Below are 13,797 nucleotides of genomic sequence, written 5' to 3' on the forward strand. Positions count from 1 at the left end.
GAAAGGTATCTCAATCAAATCATTTTCTAGGACAAAAATATCAAAATATATGCTACTCTTTTTCAACCATATGTCACCTCCTCTTTTGTTTGAAGGATTGAGAATGGAATTAAAGTCCCCACCACCACCAAAATAAAATTTTCCTCCCAATTCCTCTCTAGTATCTCAAATAATTAATTCCAAAAAAATTGTTTAAGGGCATCACTATTCATACCATGAACATTTAAAATTGAGAATTTGAAATATTTTTTTTTTTAGTCTAATATTTTCCATTGATATGCTCTCACATTTCTAACCACCTCAATGTGCATTGTAGTGCTACACCACATTACACCTAACCCACCAAAAACCCCTATAGAGATCGCCAACCTACATTCCCACCAATTGAACCTCCTCTCAAAAGAGTCAAAATCTTATTCCTTAATCATTTCATTTTGTAACAACACCACATTAGGCATCAAATGTCAAGACATTTCTTGATCAAATGAATCTTGTCAAACCAAGATTCCATAAGAGAAGCTTTGTTTCTCTTGATAGAGGAAGGTTCCTTTTCTCCAAATTTTGGTTTGGTCTACAACATTCCCAACCATTTCCAATTCCATTTTAGTGGTTTTTGGACCCCTTCTTTTCTGCTTCCCCACTTTTGGTTTGGAGATAGAGGAAGGTTCTTACCCTATAGATCTATATTCTACAATCTTGAGAGTTTTAAAAATTCTCATCTCATCTTCATCCTCCTCTTATGAATTGTAATAAATTTCTAAATCAACACTATTACTTTCACTATCTTGAATTCCTTCTTAAGAGCTTTCTAGATTCCTCATAGGGGATATCTTGATGTCATTAAAGATTGGTTCCTTTATCCTTCCTGTTAACCCTAAATCATCCAATCATTATCTTGCCTCTTTTTCCATATAGGAACCTATTCCCTACTTTAATTCGGCCAACGTATTCTCTATTGGCTCCTTATCTAACTACTTTCCTTCACCATTTCCCTCAAATAAAGTATCTAAGATCTCCATATGCCTGCACTTCACATGGGAGATCTACTTACTATTCATTAGAGTAGTTTAGATCTACTTACTATTCATTAGAGTAGTTTAGACATTAAGTTTTGAATCCCATCACACTTGTTACTCAATTTTTCATATAGAATCTTCTCTAACATATCCTTAATCAAATCCTTTCATGTTGTCATCCTTCCCCGTTCTACCTCCTAATACTGAAATAAAAGGGTTTCCTTTACCACTTTCACTAAACTAACCACCTACATACTCACACCTTCTCCTTCTATCCCTAGAGAAAAGGTTAAGTCAATTGCCTCCAAATGAGCCATTTGGCCTCCCTCATTTCTCTTTTTCTACCAAAATGTGTGTCTCAATATTTGGTCCTTCCAATCTAATTGATTCCTTATTGATTGATTATATCTCACATCCACAATTTTTATTATTTTATCATTAAGTCTATCAAAATTGTGTCCCTTCCCTTTATGTTTTAAAACCCTATTCTTGCCTTCTAACTCACCCTTATTTCCCTTGTTTCAATAAGGAGCTATCTCCACTCCCCTTTTTTTGAATCCTAATTAGGAGGCACCTCGCATTATTATTTCCACACTAATATCTAGTAACAAATTGAGAGGTTTTTTGGATCCAACACCTCCTATTTCCTCTGCCCAATATTCTTGTGGAAGACTAAGAAAATGAAATCACATGGCAAAACTCTTCTCCTCTTCCTTCTTAGGATTAAATTTAGGAGATAAATATTTTATAGAAAGGCCCTTTCCATAGATCAAATATGACTGATTTTCTTAATCCAATCCCTATCATCCTTTGAGGTGCATGTAACCATGAGAAACCCATTGGCTAGGGTCCTTATAGAAACTAGACATCCCCATTTCTCCTTACATCATTCTTTAACTTTAGCCAAAGAAGGTCATGGACCTAACCGCTCCATAACTAAAGCCTTTTACTCCACAAGTACCAAAATTCCAACCACTTCTTATTGTTTATCCTAAGAGAAGGACGTTTAACATAGTTTATAGTTTTTCTTACTTCTACCTTCTTTGAGTCACTCCTATAGAATTCCCTTTGGGTCCATTCTCTTGTTCCCTACCATTCCATACTTTTGGGTACAAGTTTATGAATATTTCCAAAGATGGGCACCGTCCTTCCTTTATCCCTACTTTGATCCAAACCTAATCTTCCCTCATCGATTGAAAGATCATCTACTATGTGTTTTATTACCATAGTCATAGACTCTATATTTTTTAAATCACCTCTTCCCACCCATTGTAGACCCTCCATCCCACTTTCACATTTAGATTGTTCTAAAACATTCAAAATTATTAAGCATTGATAACAATGCTTTTTGGAAGGGGAGGGGCATATTAGGTCCCTAATACTCTATCCAATATAATGAGGCTAATACCATATATTCTTGAGTATATAATATATTTATAAACATAATAAGTTAAACACTCATGCAATTTTGAACCTTGACATTAATTATAGTACCTAAAATAAGATAAAATGAGATGAAGAATGAAGGGGTATGTCCCTACATGATAAACCTTATAGATTAATGTGTAGATGTTTCTCCCAAATCATTGAATTCGAACATTATTATCTAAATATTGGAAGTCACCATCTCAAAGTGATATATTATTTTATAAAATTTTATAATTATTTACATATAATATCATAGCAATTAGTCTAGGTTATCTTACATAGTACCAATAATAGGCATATGCAACTTCTAGGAGATGGGAAAAAGCAAGTAATCTAGCCTTGACTAAAGATTGAAATATAGGCTCATAACTCATTAAAAAAAACCTTAGTGTGATACTCAATGCTAGACAAACAAAAGGAGAAGATTTGATTGAAATGTTTTGGAAGAAATTAATTTTATGTTTAAAAGAGTTAATGATTTTTTGGAGATATTTAAATTTTCAAAAAAATTTCCCATTGGTTGAATTCATTTGAAATATATTAAGTAAATTGGCTAGTTCAACATAATTTTGATTGAATTTCTTTCATTAGACTAATTGGTATTTAAAATATTTGATTCACTTGGATTAAAATTTTTAATTAAGAATTTTATTTTTCTTCAATTGATAATGTTGCTTTAATATTATAAGCTTGCAAGATTGTTATAGTTGTTTAATTGTTTGGATAGCAATATTGCATTTATGAACATGTTCGTAAGAATTAAAAAAATGAGAAGGTTTCTAAGATCGACAGAAAAAGATTAAGTTTGATTTACTTATTTTGCAAAGACCTAATTAATTGTTTGGAATTAGGTTGATTAATTATTTATGTATGTAAGATTGCAAGTATGCTTGAAAAATCTCAAATGGATGTCTAACAAAAAATGGTAAGGTTAGAGCATGAAATTTTTTCTTTAAATCTTTCTATAAATAGATATACAGCTCTAAGAGTGTTCTCATAATTTTCTAATTTAAAAGTTGCAAAGGTTTAGTTTCACAATATAAGATGTTTGATTTGTTTGAAAATTGAACTGCAAAAAATCTATCTTACAATATAACCAATATCTAATTAAAACTAGCACCTTTTATAAATATACTCAGCAAAAACTAACTGCTTTTATAAAAATACTTGTTAAAAACACTACAACTAATAAGAAAACTGAAACATAAAAGAAATAATAATCATCGATTGCCTGATTTGGACCAATTGTAACTTGAATCGAATTAATAACAAAGGAGTTGTATAAAGAACTTATCATGATGATTTTTCATACAAGTATATGACACTCCCTCAATTAAATGCACATGGCCTATTCATTTCAGCCTCCATGTCATATTCATACCTATTGGAAGGTGTTTTGACAAATCTAGGAATGTATAAGCTAAGAGAGTTAGTCACAAGAAAATATTCATACAATTATCTAGAGAAATGGTTAAGAATGTATTTCATGAAAACTAATGTGAAGATTTCATAGGAATGACAACTAACAAGATGCAGAGAACTTAAGTTGAGAAAACTTAAGTTCAGAAGAAAAGGAAATAAAAGTGAGCAACATAATGGGATTGAAAGGAAATCACTTTCCTCTAAATTATCAAGGATACTCTTAAATAAATTATGCAATGTAGAGGTTAAATTGGAGCTCAAAAAATATGTCTATAAGAGACTATAAAAGAGACATCGCATTGTTGATTGATGAAGGAATAAATTAGATATTGAGAGTGGGGGGTGAACCAGAATCTATTATGCTTTCTACCTTTTCTATAATTCATTCACACCTATCAATAATTTGTGCATGTAAAACTAATGTAACATATAAATATAATCAATCACATGCATGAAAGTAAAACACATAACACAATATTTGTTACCCAGAAACCCTCCAAGGTGAAGGTAAAACTAGGGTAGGGTTGACACCCACAAACATTCACAACTACAGTAATAAAGTTAACTAGTTAAGGTTACAATGTTTGACCATAAAATATGATCAACCCTATGAGGAGTATTGTTAGAAGTAGTAATCTTTCCTCGGTTGTATTTATTTATTAAATGGGATAAACCAAGGTATCCCTTATGTATTTTATCCTTTAGTACACATGTGAAGGACATATTATTTTCTTGTCCTCTAGTACACATGTGAGGATAACTCTTTTTTTGTGATTCCTTTATTAAGAAAAATAGTTTATTCCTCCTTAAGATGATGTTGACACTTTGCACACACTTATTATGAATGGTGGCATTCATAGAAATAGGAGTTACATATGCAACTCCTTTCTCATCTCTATAAAAGAGATGCCTCTCTCATTCTTCCACACTTCTTCTTTACATCTTCTTGATGTTATTGTAATGAGCTAATTTGCTCCACAATCCTTCTTCCTCCTCTCTCCTTCCTTAAGCTTCTTTGCCACATTCTTAATATTACACAAGGGGTTTTCTTTGCTTTCCCCTTTCAAAATCTCTTGTCTCCATTCTTGTTGATCCATTGGAAAACTCATTTGAATTATAGTAATATTCTTCACATTAAACTCTCTTGGATTTTTTTATTAGTTTTTATTTTACTCGATTTCTTACAAGTATGTCATGTTAAAGGCTTTAGAGACTGCTAGGTCTCACCTTGCTAGAGGATTTAACACTTACAATAAATTAAGGACACTATTAGGAGATCTAAAAAGATCTTTTAAGACCACACTATTAAGAGATTTACCCTAATTCAAGTCGATTAAAATTGATTCAATACCTGACTCTCGATTTTCTCTACAAGCCTATTTCAAGTCTTCTCCTTGCTAATTAATCCTCTCCTCTAATCTGAAATGCTTGTCTTTCCCTTTCACTTCACTGTAATGACTATGTCACTTGCTCTATTAGATGATAACAAAACCCTTCACTGACTTCTAATCTATTCTTAGTCCTTCTCTTGTATAACACTTCTAGTTTGCATGCATACATCTCTCTTTTTTTGCTCTTACTTCACATTCTTATGATCTAGGTTAAGATCATCTCTATTTAAAGATTTTTATAAAGATTTTTTTAGATGATTCCATAATAGCCTCTTCATCTTGATCATCTAACACACAACATAGGGATCTATGATCCACATCATGTAAATGTTCTGTAACAACCTCTATAGGTGTAAAACATTCTATAAAAATCTTGACAAAATTTAAATATTCCTTCCAAATCAGCTTGATAATAGTTTTTCTTCAAACTCTATTCCATTATGGACTTTTATGTATTATTGTTGCTCAATCTATATTACCCTTATGATGCTTGCCATGTGTTGTTCTTGGCACACACTATATAACTCAGTACTTGTATACTTGGAATTTTCTCGATCGCTGATGAGCTCGGCTTGTATAGAAAATACTCTATGACCAAAAACTTACTTGGCCCCTATAGAACTTAGTACATACTTGCTTATGTACATGACTCAGGCTATATAGAGTAGCTCGGTCGCAATGATGACTGTCTAACTCTGCCGTGTAAATGACTAAGTAGTTAAAACTAATAGACAACAATGGTTAGAGATACCAACAACCTCCCCCTTTGACATCAATGGAAAAAACACTTTGTCATATTTTCATCGTTATAATACAATCAGATAAATGAGATCTCCTCCTAAGTCTTATGACTTATGCCTTGAAATGAACAATGCAAAAATGAATAAAAAATCCATTTCACCTTTATTTGACTTCTTGTTCACATCACATTCTCTTTATCAACTCTATTTTCCCCTTGTTAACTCTATTTCCCCCTTATTTTTTAACACTGTATTTCACTATTGTTGGGGTTGAATAGGTGGAAGTAATCCATATTTTTCAATGAATTCCTTATGAACTTAGGTAATAATGGTCAATGCAACATGATCCCATTTGGTTTGCATTGCCTTCAAAATTTGATTCTACAACTAAATTCCTACAACCAAATCAATTAAACTATCAGCCACTAAGAGATTATGATCTTCTATGATAAGATCCTAGGTTGTTTTCAGTTTTCTCTACAGGACCTCCAAATGGGGTATCATCATCACCTGAATAGAGATCAATTTGGATCTCATGTCACTATCAGCTACCTAAAGCTCAACCAGTGTACCTTGAGCATTCAATAGATTATTGTAGTGATCAATACTTGATCCTACTAACTCGAAAAATGTGATGCTATATCTCTTCATCTCATCCTAAATTTTATTTATTTGTGCTTGAATGTTATTAATGAATCTTAGCACATCAAACAAAATTGTGTACAAATGTTGTACCTTTTGAATTAATTCAATCATAACCTATAGTTTCTCCAGTAATTGTACTTTCTTCTCGATAATGGTTATGGAGACTTTGTCCACAACCTTGGTTTCAAATCTTCTAGCAAACCAGTCCATGAACTTCTCATTTGGTTCCATACTTCCAGCATTCACTTGATCAACTATATTTACAAGCTAGTTTATGATTGGTGCATCTTCTTTAAAAAATTTAATGTCAAAAGCATCCAAAAAAAATATTCTTTACATCATAGAATACCTATTTCTATTGTAGCTCTCTTCTCAACTCTTCTTGTCTCTTTTTCTTTACCAAAACTTCTTAGAGCAAAATAGTTTGCTCCAAGGTGAGATTTTCCAGGTCCAATTGTGGCATCTCAATGATTTCATCTAGACTAACCTTAATATCTAGTGAATCATCTTTTATTGCTTTCCCTTTTCTGCTAGGTGAAGGAGTGTTTTTTCTTGGCAATTCCTTGTGATTTGGTGAAGGAGTGTCACCATTGAGTCTTGCTTGTGCATCTATGCTCAAGACAAAAATAGTTACACTCTATTCAACTTTATTTGATTCTTTGCCTTCTCAATATGAGGTGTTGAAACAATCTTATTATCTACAATTATTTCCTACTCTTTACCATCTTCCTTTATATTTGTGAACTTTAACTGCTTGGCCTCTAGAGTGTCAAGGGTGTCAGCATGTATAGGGGACATGTTTCCTTGTGGACTCAGTACACCTAAAATTTCTCCACTACTGTAATCATCTTCAATGTTTACAGTTTCTATCTCTTCTTTCTTTGTTGTTAATTCAAAAATGTTCTTGCACAAAAACTCAATTTTTTGTTGTATAGCTTCCTCTTTATTCATTAATATCAAAAAAATAATATCTTTAGGAACAAATATGCTCCTATGTTGCTCCAAAAATATGTCTTTTTTCTCCTGAGATAAGTCAAGCATTACTCTAACTAATACATCAATTTATAATGCTAAGTTTCTGGAATAGATTGTGTAGAGATTTTTCATCAACGTTTCGAATCACACTACGTGATCCATCATCAGGAAGAGAGAGAAAAAGGTGTCAAACAATGTGATCCATCATCACATTGTTTGACACCTCTTGCTCTCTCTTCCTGATGATGGATCATGTAGTGTGATTCAAAATGTTGATGAAAAATCTCTACACAATCTATTCCAGAAACTTAGCATTATAAATCATGGATTTTGGAAATTTGATTGCATTAATTAATACATCAATCCTTATCTATTTATCTTCCTTCTATGCTTATTCCCATATTATGTTCAATCTATCATATAGATCTTAAGGTATCTTCTTCTCTATTTCACTAGGAACTAACTTGAAATTTGAGATCATTTCTACCATAGCCTCCTCAATTTTATTTCTATCATCATTATCTAGTGTATCATATTTGACAATTGTAAAACAAGATAAACCTAGAGAACTCCTTAAGTTTGTGCATACCTCCTCAATAGTCTTAAGTTTCCTCTGAGGTGGTCCTATGACCAATCTCCTTCTTTTAGTTATAGTGGCACTAGGTTCTATAGCTTCTTCTACCTTATGCTTTGTAGACTGCTCGGCACTAGCAGTTACCCTAGTCCTTGGCTTATTTGGCAGTGAAGGTGTCACTGTCAGTTTCTTCTCTATTCCTTGATCCTTATTGCTCGATGACATGACAACAGTTAGAGTTTCTCCCTTGTCACATTCTTCTTCCTCATCTTCCTCATCACCATTGTCTTATTCTTCATCTTCACCAATACCTTGTGTGGATTGTAATGGTTCTTTTCCCTTGCCTAATGTGCCCAATTTAGCTTCTAGGTCTTCAATCATTTTCTTCATTTTCTTCTCCTTTGAAGCTATCTTGATATTTACAGCTATTCTTTCTTTTTCTTCTTCATATTTCCTAAAGATTAAGCCTTGGTATCTATCTCTTCTTTTAGAAGCACATCAATTTTTGCACTCACTACATCATTATTTATCTCATATTCAAAAATTTGTAACCATGCCTTCCTTGTCTTAACTGCTTGTACAAAAGTGTTGTCTATGTCAACAAGAAAACATGTCACTGTAATATTTTGTGACCAGTTATTTAGGATCCTCATTTTCCTTTTCATCCTTTTCTTAAACTCATCAAAGTAAGCATTCATTACATTTTCAAAATTTTCTCCTGATTGAGTAATATACTCATTTACCAATCTTCTTACTAGTTTGTCTTGCTCCCATACAACATTACCAATACCAGGAAAATACTTCTAGATGTAAAAATAAATAAAAGCAATGAGGGATCCAAACTTATACATTGAATTCTTTTCTTTTCTTATAAATGGCATATTTTCTGTAAGTTATAAATTTTTTAGCTTGGCAAGATCATACTCATGATCTTTCATCACAATTTTCCACACTTGATCCACAGCCATACAAGGCACTCTATTCAATCTGCTCGATTGATAGCATTTGTGAGAAATGACTCTTAGTGAAAATTCAATTAGTAGATTAGAAATATTTCTAATCGACTGATCTCATTCATACCACTTGGCTTCTATGTTAGCCTCAACTTCTTCATGACTCAAACATCACATGATTTTATTTTTGTATAGAGTTAGATAACTTGTAACCCTGTGAATTAGTTTCTTTGGTATCTCCATTGGTCCATTCTGTAACCAGTACTTCATATCATGAGTTTTAATCAAAAAAAAAATTATCCATTTGATTTTGAAATTTTTGGAAATTCTAGGGCATGAGTTAACCCTTTCCTCTCAACAATTTGAAATTTGTCCTTCAAAATTCCTTCATTGTACAACTTATCATAAGCTTCTCTAATTCCATAATCTTCTACCTCTCCAATTTTTCCCATATAACAACTTTTGACATCATGGATCATAATTAGCTAGGTGGTACTGAAGATAACACACTCATAGAGTCTCCTTTCATAGCAATCTCTGGAATAGTATGAAACATAGGTGGAGGAAAAGCATCACTCTTCACTGGCTAGATTTTACCAACCTCTTGACTTATTCTAGTCATTGATGAAGCTTCCATGATTGTAGTTAGGGTTTGAAGTTCTTTCTTCTCAGGATACTCAACACATTTTAGATCTTCAATCATTCAAGCTTCTTCGTCCAAATTGCTCTTGAAATATTTTCTTGTTGCTAATATCGCCAAATCACTTTGTACTCTAAAAAATCTTTGCACATGGTCTATGATAATGTCCTCAAAAAAATTTATATACCTTATTTTGATTGATTTAGGGTCTCCATTAATTTTATGTACTTAGGTAGGTGGAATCCAATTTTCTTAGTTGATATTGATACCTTTCATCTAGGTCTCTGTACTACGACTCAATCTCTTCCATATCATTTCTAAAATGCTTGGTCTATGTTGCAATGCTTGGTCAACATAGAAAATTTTACTAACACTCAGAAACCTTTCACAAATTTGTTCTTATGCATCTTGTATATGCAGATATGAACTTTTGACACAAATTTATATAAGGAACTGATATATGAAATATCAAATAAGTATATAGTTCCATACATACCTCTCTTGCTTAGTTTAAGATGATATGATAACCTTCTCCATTGGATTGGATGACCTTAGTTCTATTAGCTCTACTTTTTCCATCTTTTGTTTTCCTTTTCCATTTCTAGTTCAATTCATTCCTAATTTGCTCAATGTCCACTTTGCCTTTTCCTTTCCCTTCTGTCTGATTTGTTGAATGCACTTGAGTCCTATAATTATTGCTTTGATTTCCAAAATTGTGACATTTAGAACATGCATTGTTAATTGCATAATTTTTTATTTGATTTTTCCATTAGGGTTTTGTCTATGATATGCATTCATATGCTCTATGCCCATACTTCTGACAGTTATAGAAATATCCTTCAAATCTAGGCATAGTAGATGTATTCCTCAATCTTGACCTACACTCATGGATTTTATACCCTTGTTTCTTGCATTAGAAATAGTAATCAGTAAAATTAGGTTTAGAATTTTGCATACCATGTTTTCTTCTACAATTATTTTCATTATGACCAATTTTTCCACAATGATAACATGTTGATTTATCCTTTGACTTTGCATTCCTCAATTCTCCATTCCTAGATGATTCTCCTTTCTCAATGCATGAATGTCCAAACCCATCAAAAAAGATTGATGACTTCATAAGTTCTTCAATGTACTTCATTGCTTCCTTTGGTTTGTTGAATCTCTCCATGGATTCTTTCTCATTCTTTAGTATGTCCTTTTGTGATTTCATATTTCCAATTTCCACATCCTTGTGATTTAATTCTTGATTTCCAAGCATTAGTTGATTCATCATGTCCAATTGAGTGTTTGTGAGATTTTACACATATGATATCCTTTCTTCAAGGTTGGTAGCCATTACACTTTTGTCTTCTTTGGCTATAGTCTTGTCCTCTTCAACTTTCTTCTTTTGTTCAATCACTTCACATAGTCTTACTGATGGGATTTCATGTTCTCTTTTCAATCCTCTTATTTTTTCATTCAAGAGTTTTTCTTGTCAAGTAGGTTAGCAGATGCTTTTTCATTTGGATTAATTGGTTCAAATAGTCCTTAAGCCTCAACTTCTTCATAGGAAATTTGTTTTATCTAAATTACAATTTTCTTTCTCATTTTTATGGAATCCTTCAGATCTTGTCTTGCCTTCTCAAGTTTCTATAGTGTTAGTTGGATGTCAATCGCTTGATTGTCAATAACCTTATCCAATTTAAATGCCTCCATTTCCAAGACCTAATCTCCAAGTTGTTAAGCTTCTCTCAGAGAACCAATGGTCTGATACCAATTATTGATTGATGGAGGAATAAACAAGATAAACTAGATACTAGGGGGGAACCAAAATCTATTATGCTTTCTAACTTTTCCATAATTCATTCACACCCATCAATATTTTGTGCATGTAAAAATGTTGTAACATATAAATCTGATCAATCACATGCATGAAAGTAAAACACATAACACAATAATTTGATACCCAGAAACCCTCCAAGGTGAAGGTAAAACAAGGGTGGGGATGACACCCACAAATCTTTACTACTATAGTAATAAAGTTAACCAATTAAGGTTACAATGTTTGACCATAAAATATGATCTACCTTGTAAGGATTATGCCATGTTAAAGGCTTAAGAGACTACTAGGTCTCATCTTGTTAGAGGATTTAACACTTATAATAAAGTAAGGACTTTGTTAGGAGATTAACAAAGATCTGTTAAGACCACTTTGTTAAGAGATTTACCCTGATTCAAGTTGGTTAAAAGTGATTTAGTACTTGAATTTTAGTTTTCTCTACAAGTTGATTTCAAGTCTTCTATGCTTGCTAACTGATCCTCTCCTCTGACCTAATGTGCTTGTCTTTCCCTTTCACTTCACTACCATGACTATGTCACTTTCTTTGTTAGATGATAACAGAACCCTTCACTGACTTCTGATATGTTCTCAGTCCTTCTCTTGAATAACACTTCTAGTTCACATGCATGCTACTCTCTTTTCTAGCTCTTACTTTGCATGGTTATGAACTAGGTTAAGATCATCGCTATTTAAAGATTTTTCTAAAGATTTTTTCTAGATGATTCCACAATAGCCTCTTTGTCTTGATCTTTGAACACACAACATAGGGATCTGTGATCCATGCCATGTAAATGTTTTGTAACAACCTTTGTAGCTATTAAATATTCCATAACAACCTCAAAAAAATTATATATTTCTTCCAAGTCGACATTATAATCATTTTTCCTTAACTCTATCCCTTTCTTGACTTTTACGTAAACTATGCATTGCTCAATCTTTATGGTTTCCTGATGCTTAGCATTGTTGTTGCTTAGTTTGTATTACTCTTTTGATGCTCGACATGTGTTGTGCTCGGCACACACACTATATCTCAGTACCTTTATATTTGGAATTTTCTTAGTCATTGATGATCTTCATTGGTATATAAAATACTTTGTGACCAAAAACTCTCGACTCTTATAGAGCTCAATACATACTTGCTTATGTACATGAATCAACCTATATAGAGTAGCTTAGTCGCAGTGGTGACCGTCTGACTCTCCCTTGTAAATGACTAAGTGGTTGACACTAATAGACAACAATGGTTAGAGATACCAACAATGGTCTCTTAGAATCTATCTCATGAGCTTGGGAAAACCATATATTTTTATAAAAGATGATTTTGAAACTAGCATAGCATTTTTAGACTATGTAATCAAAATGCAAGGGCCTCGTAATTAGAAAACTAGTGGGGAAGAACCAAAATCATTATGTAGGTTTTTATGCCCTCTTGTAACATATTGAGTTATGAAATTTAATTACCAAAACAAATAAAAAGAAACCAATAGCGAAAAGGGACTAAATTGCACAAAAAAGAGGTAAAGGGAGCTAGGGGAGGAACCCTAAACTAGTCATCAAGTTTCATGTTATGATGGAACTTTAAGTAAAAGAAACCATCATGAGTCTAAAAATTATGACCTATGAAAATTCAAGTAATTATAGTACCATCTATATTTCTTCTAAAGTGAAAATTTAAACAGGAGATCAAAACATTTCCACTAGTAAGAAAATGACCTTGATCGTGCTGCTATGTTGTCATTAGTGATTTTGTACTTCAAATCAGCCAATATTTTTCATATCACATTTAATGTAGGAATAAATAGGGATTTTTAATACTTATGGCCAGCATTAACATAGTGGTTTTTGTTGGTGCAGCAGTATTGGCTTAAAAAATCATGACCCCTCTAAGCAAGTATCTACACAAACTTGCTCTGAAGTTATTCCATGAGGCAACATCTTTGTTACTCTTGATGTGGTTTTTTCAATACAAGGTTTTGATGAAGTCTATGAGTGGCTTGAAATTTTACATTAATTGGATACTTTTTTGGTCGTGCTCCTTCTGAAAATGTGTTATGGGATTGGGTTTCCAAGTAATGGACCCCTCATGGGGTCGGCCAGATGGTGTGTGAAATTTGACCAAAGATTTTTTCATGTTTCCTTTTGGGAACCAACTCATGTTGAGGGTATTCTTGACCAAAATAGATCATGTTTT

The sequence above is a fragment of the Cupressus sempervirens genome, chromosome 9 (assembly GCF_028749045.1).
Source record: "Cupressus sempervirens isolate cs-2001-9-10 chromosome 9, ASM2874904v1, whole genome shotgun sequence".
NCBI lineage: Eukaryota > Viridiplantae > Streptophyta > Pinopsida > Cupressales > Cupressaceae > Cupressus > Cupressus sempervirens.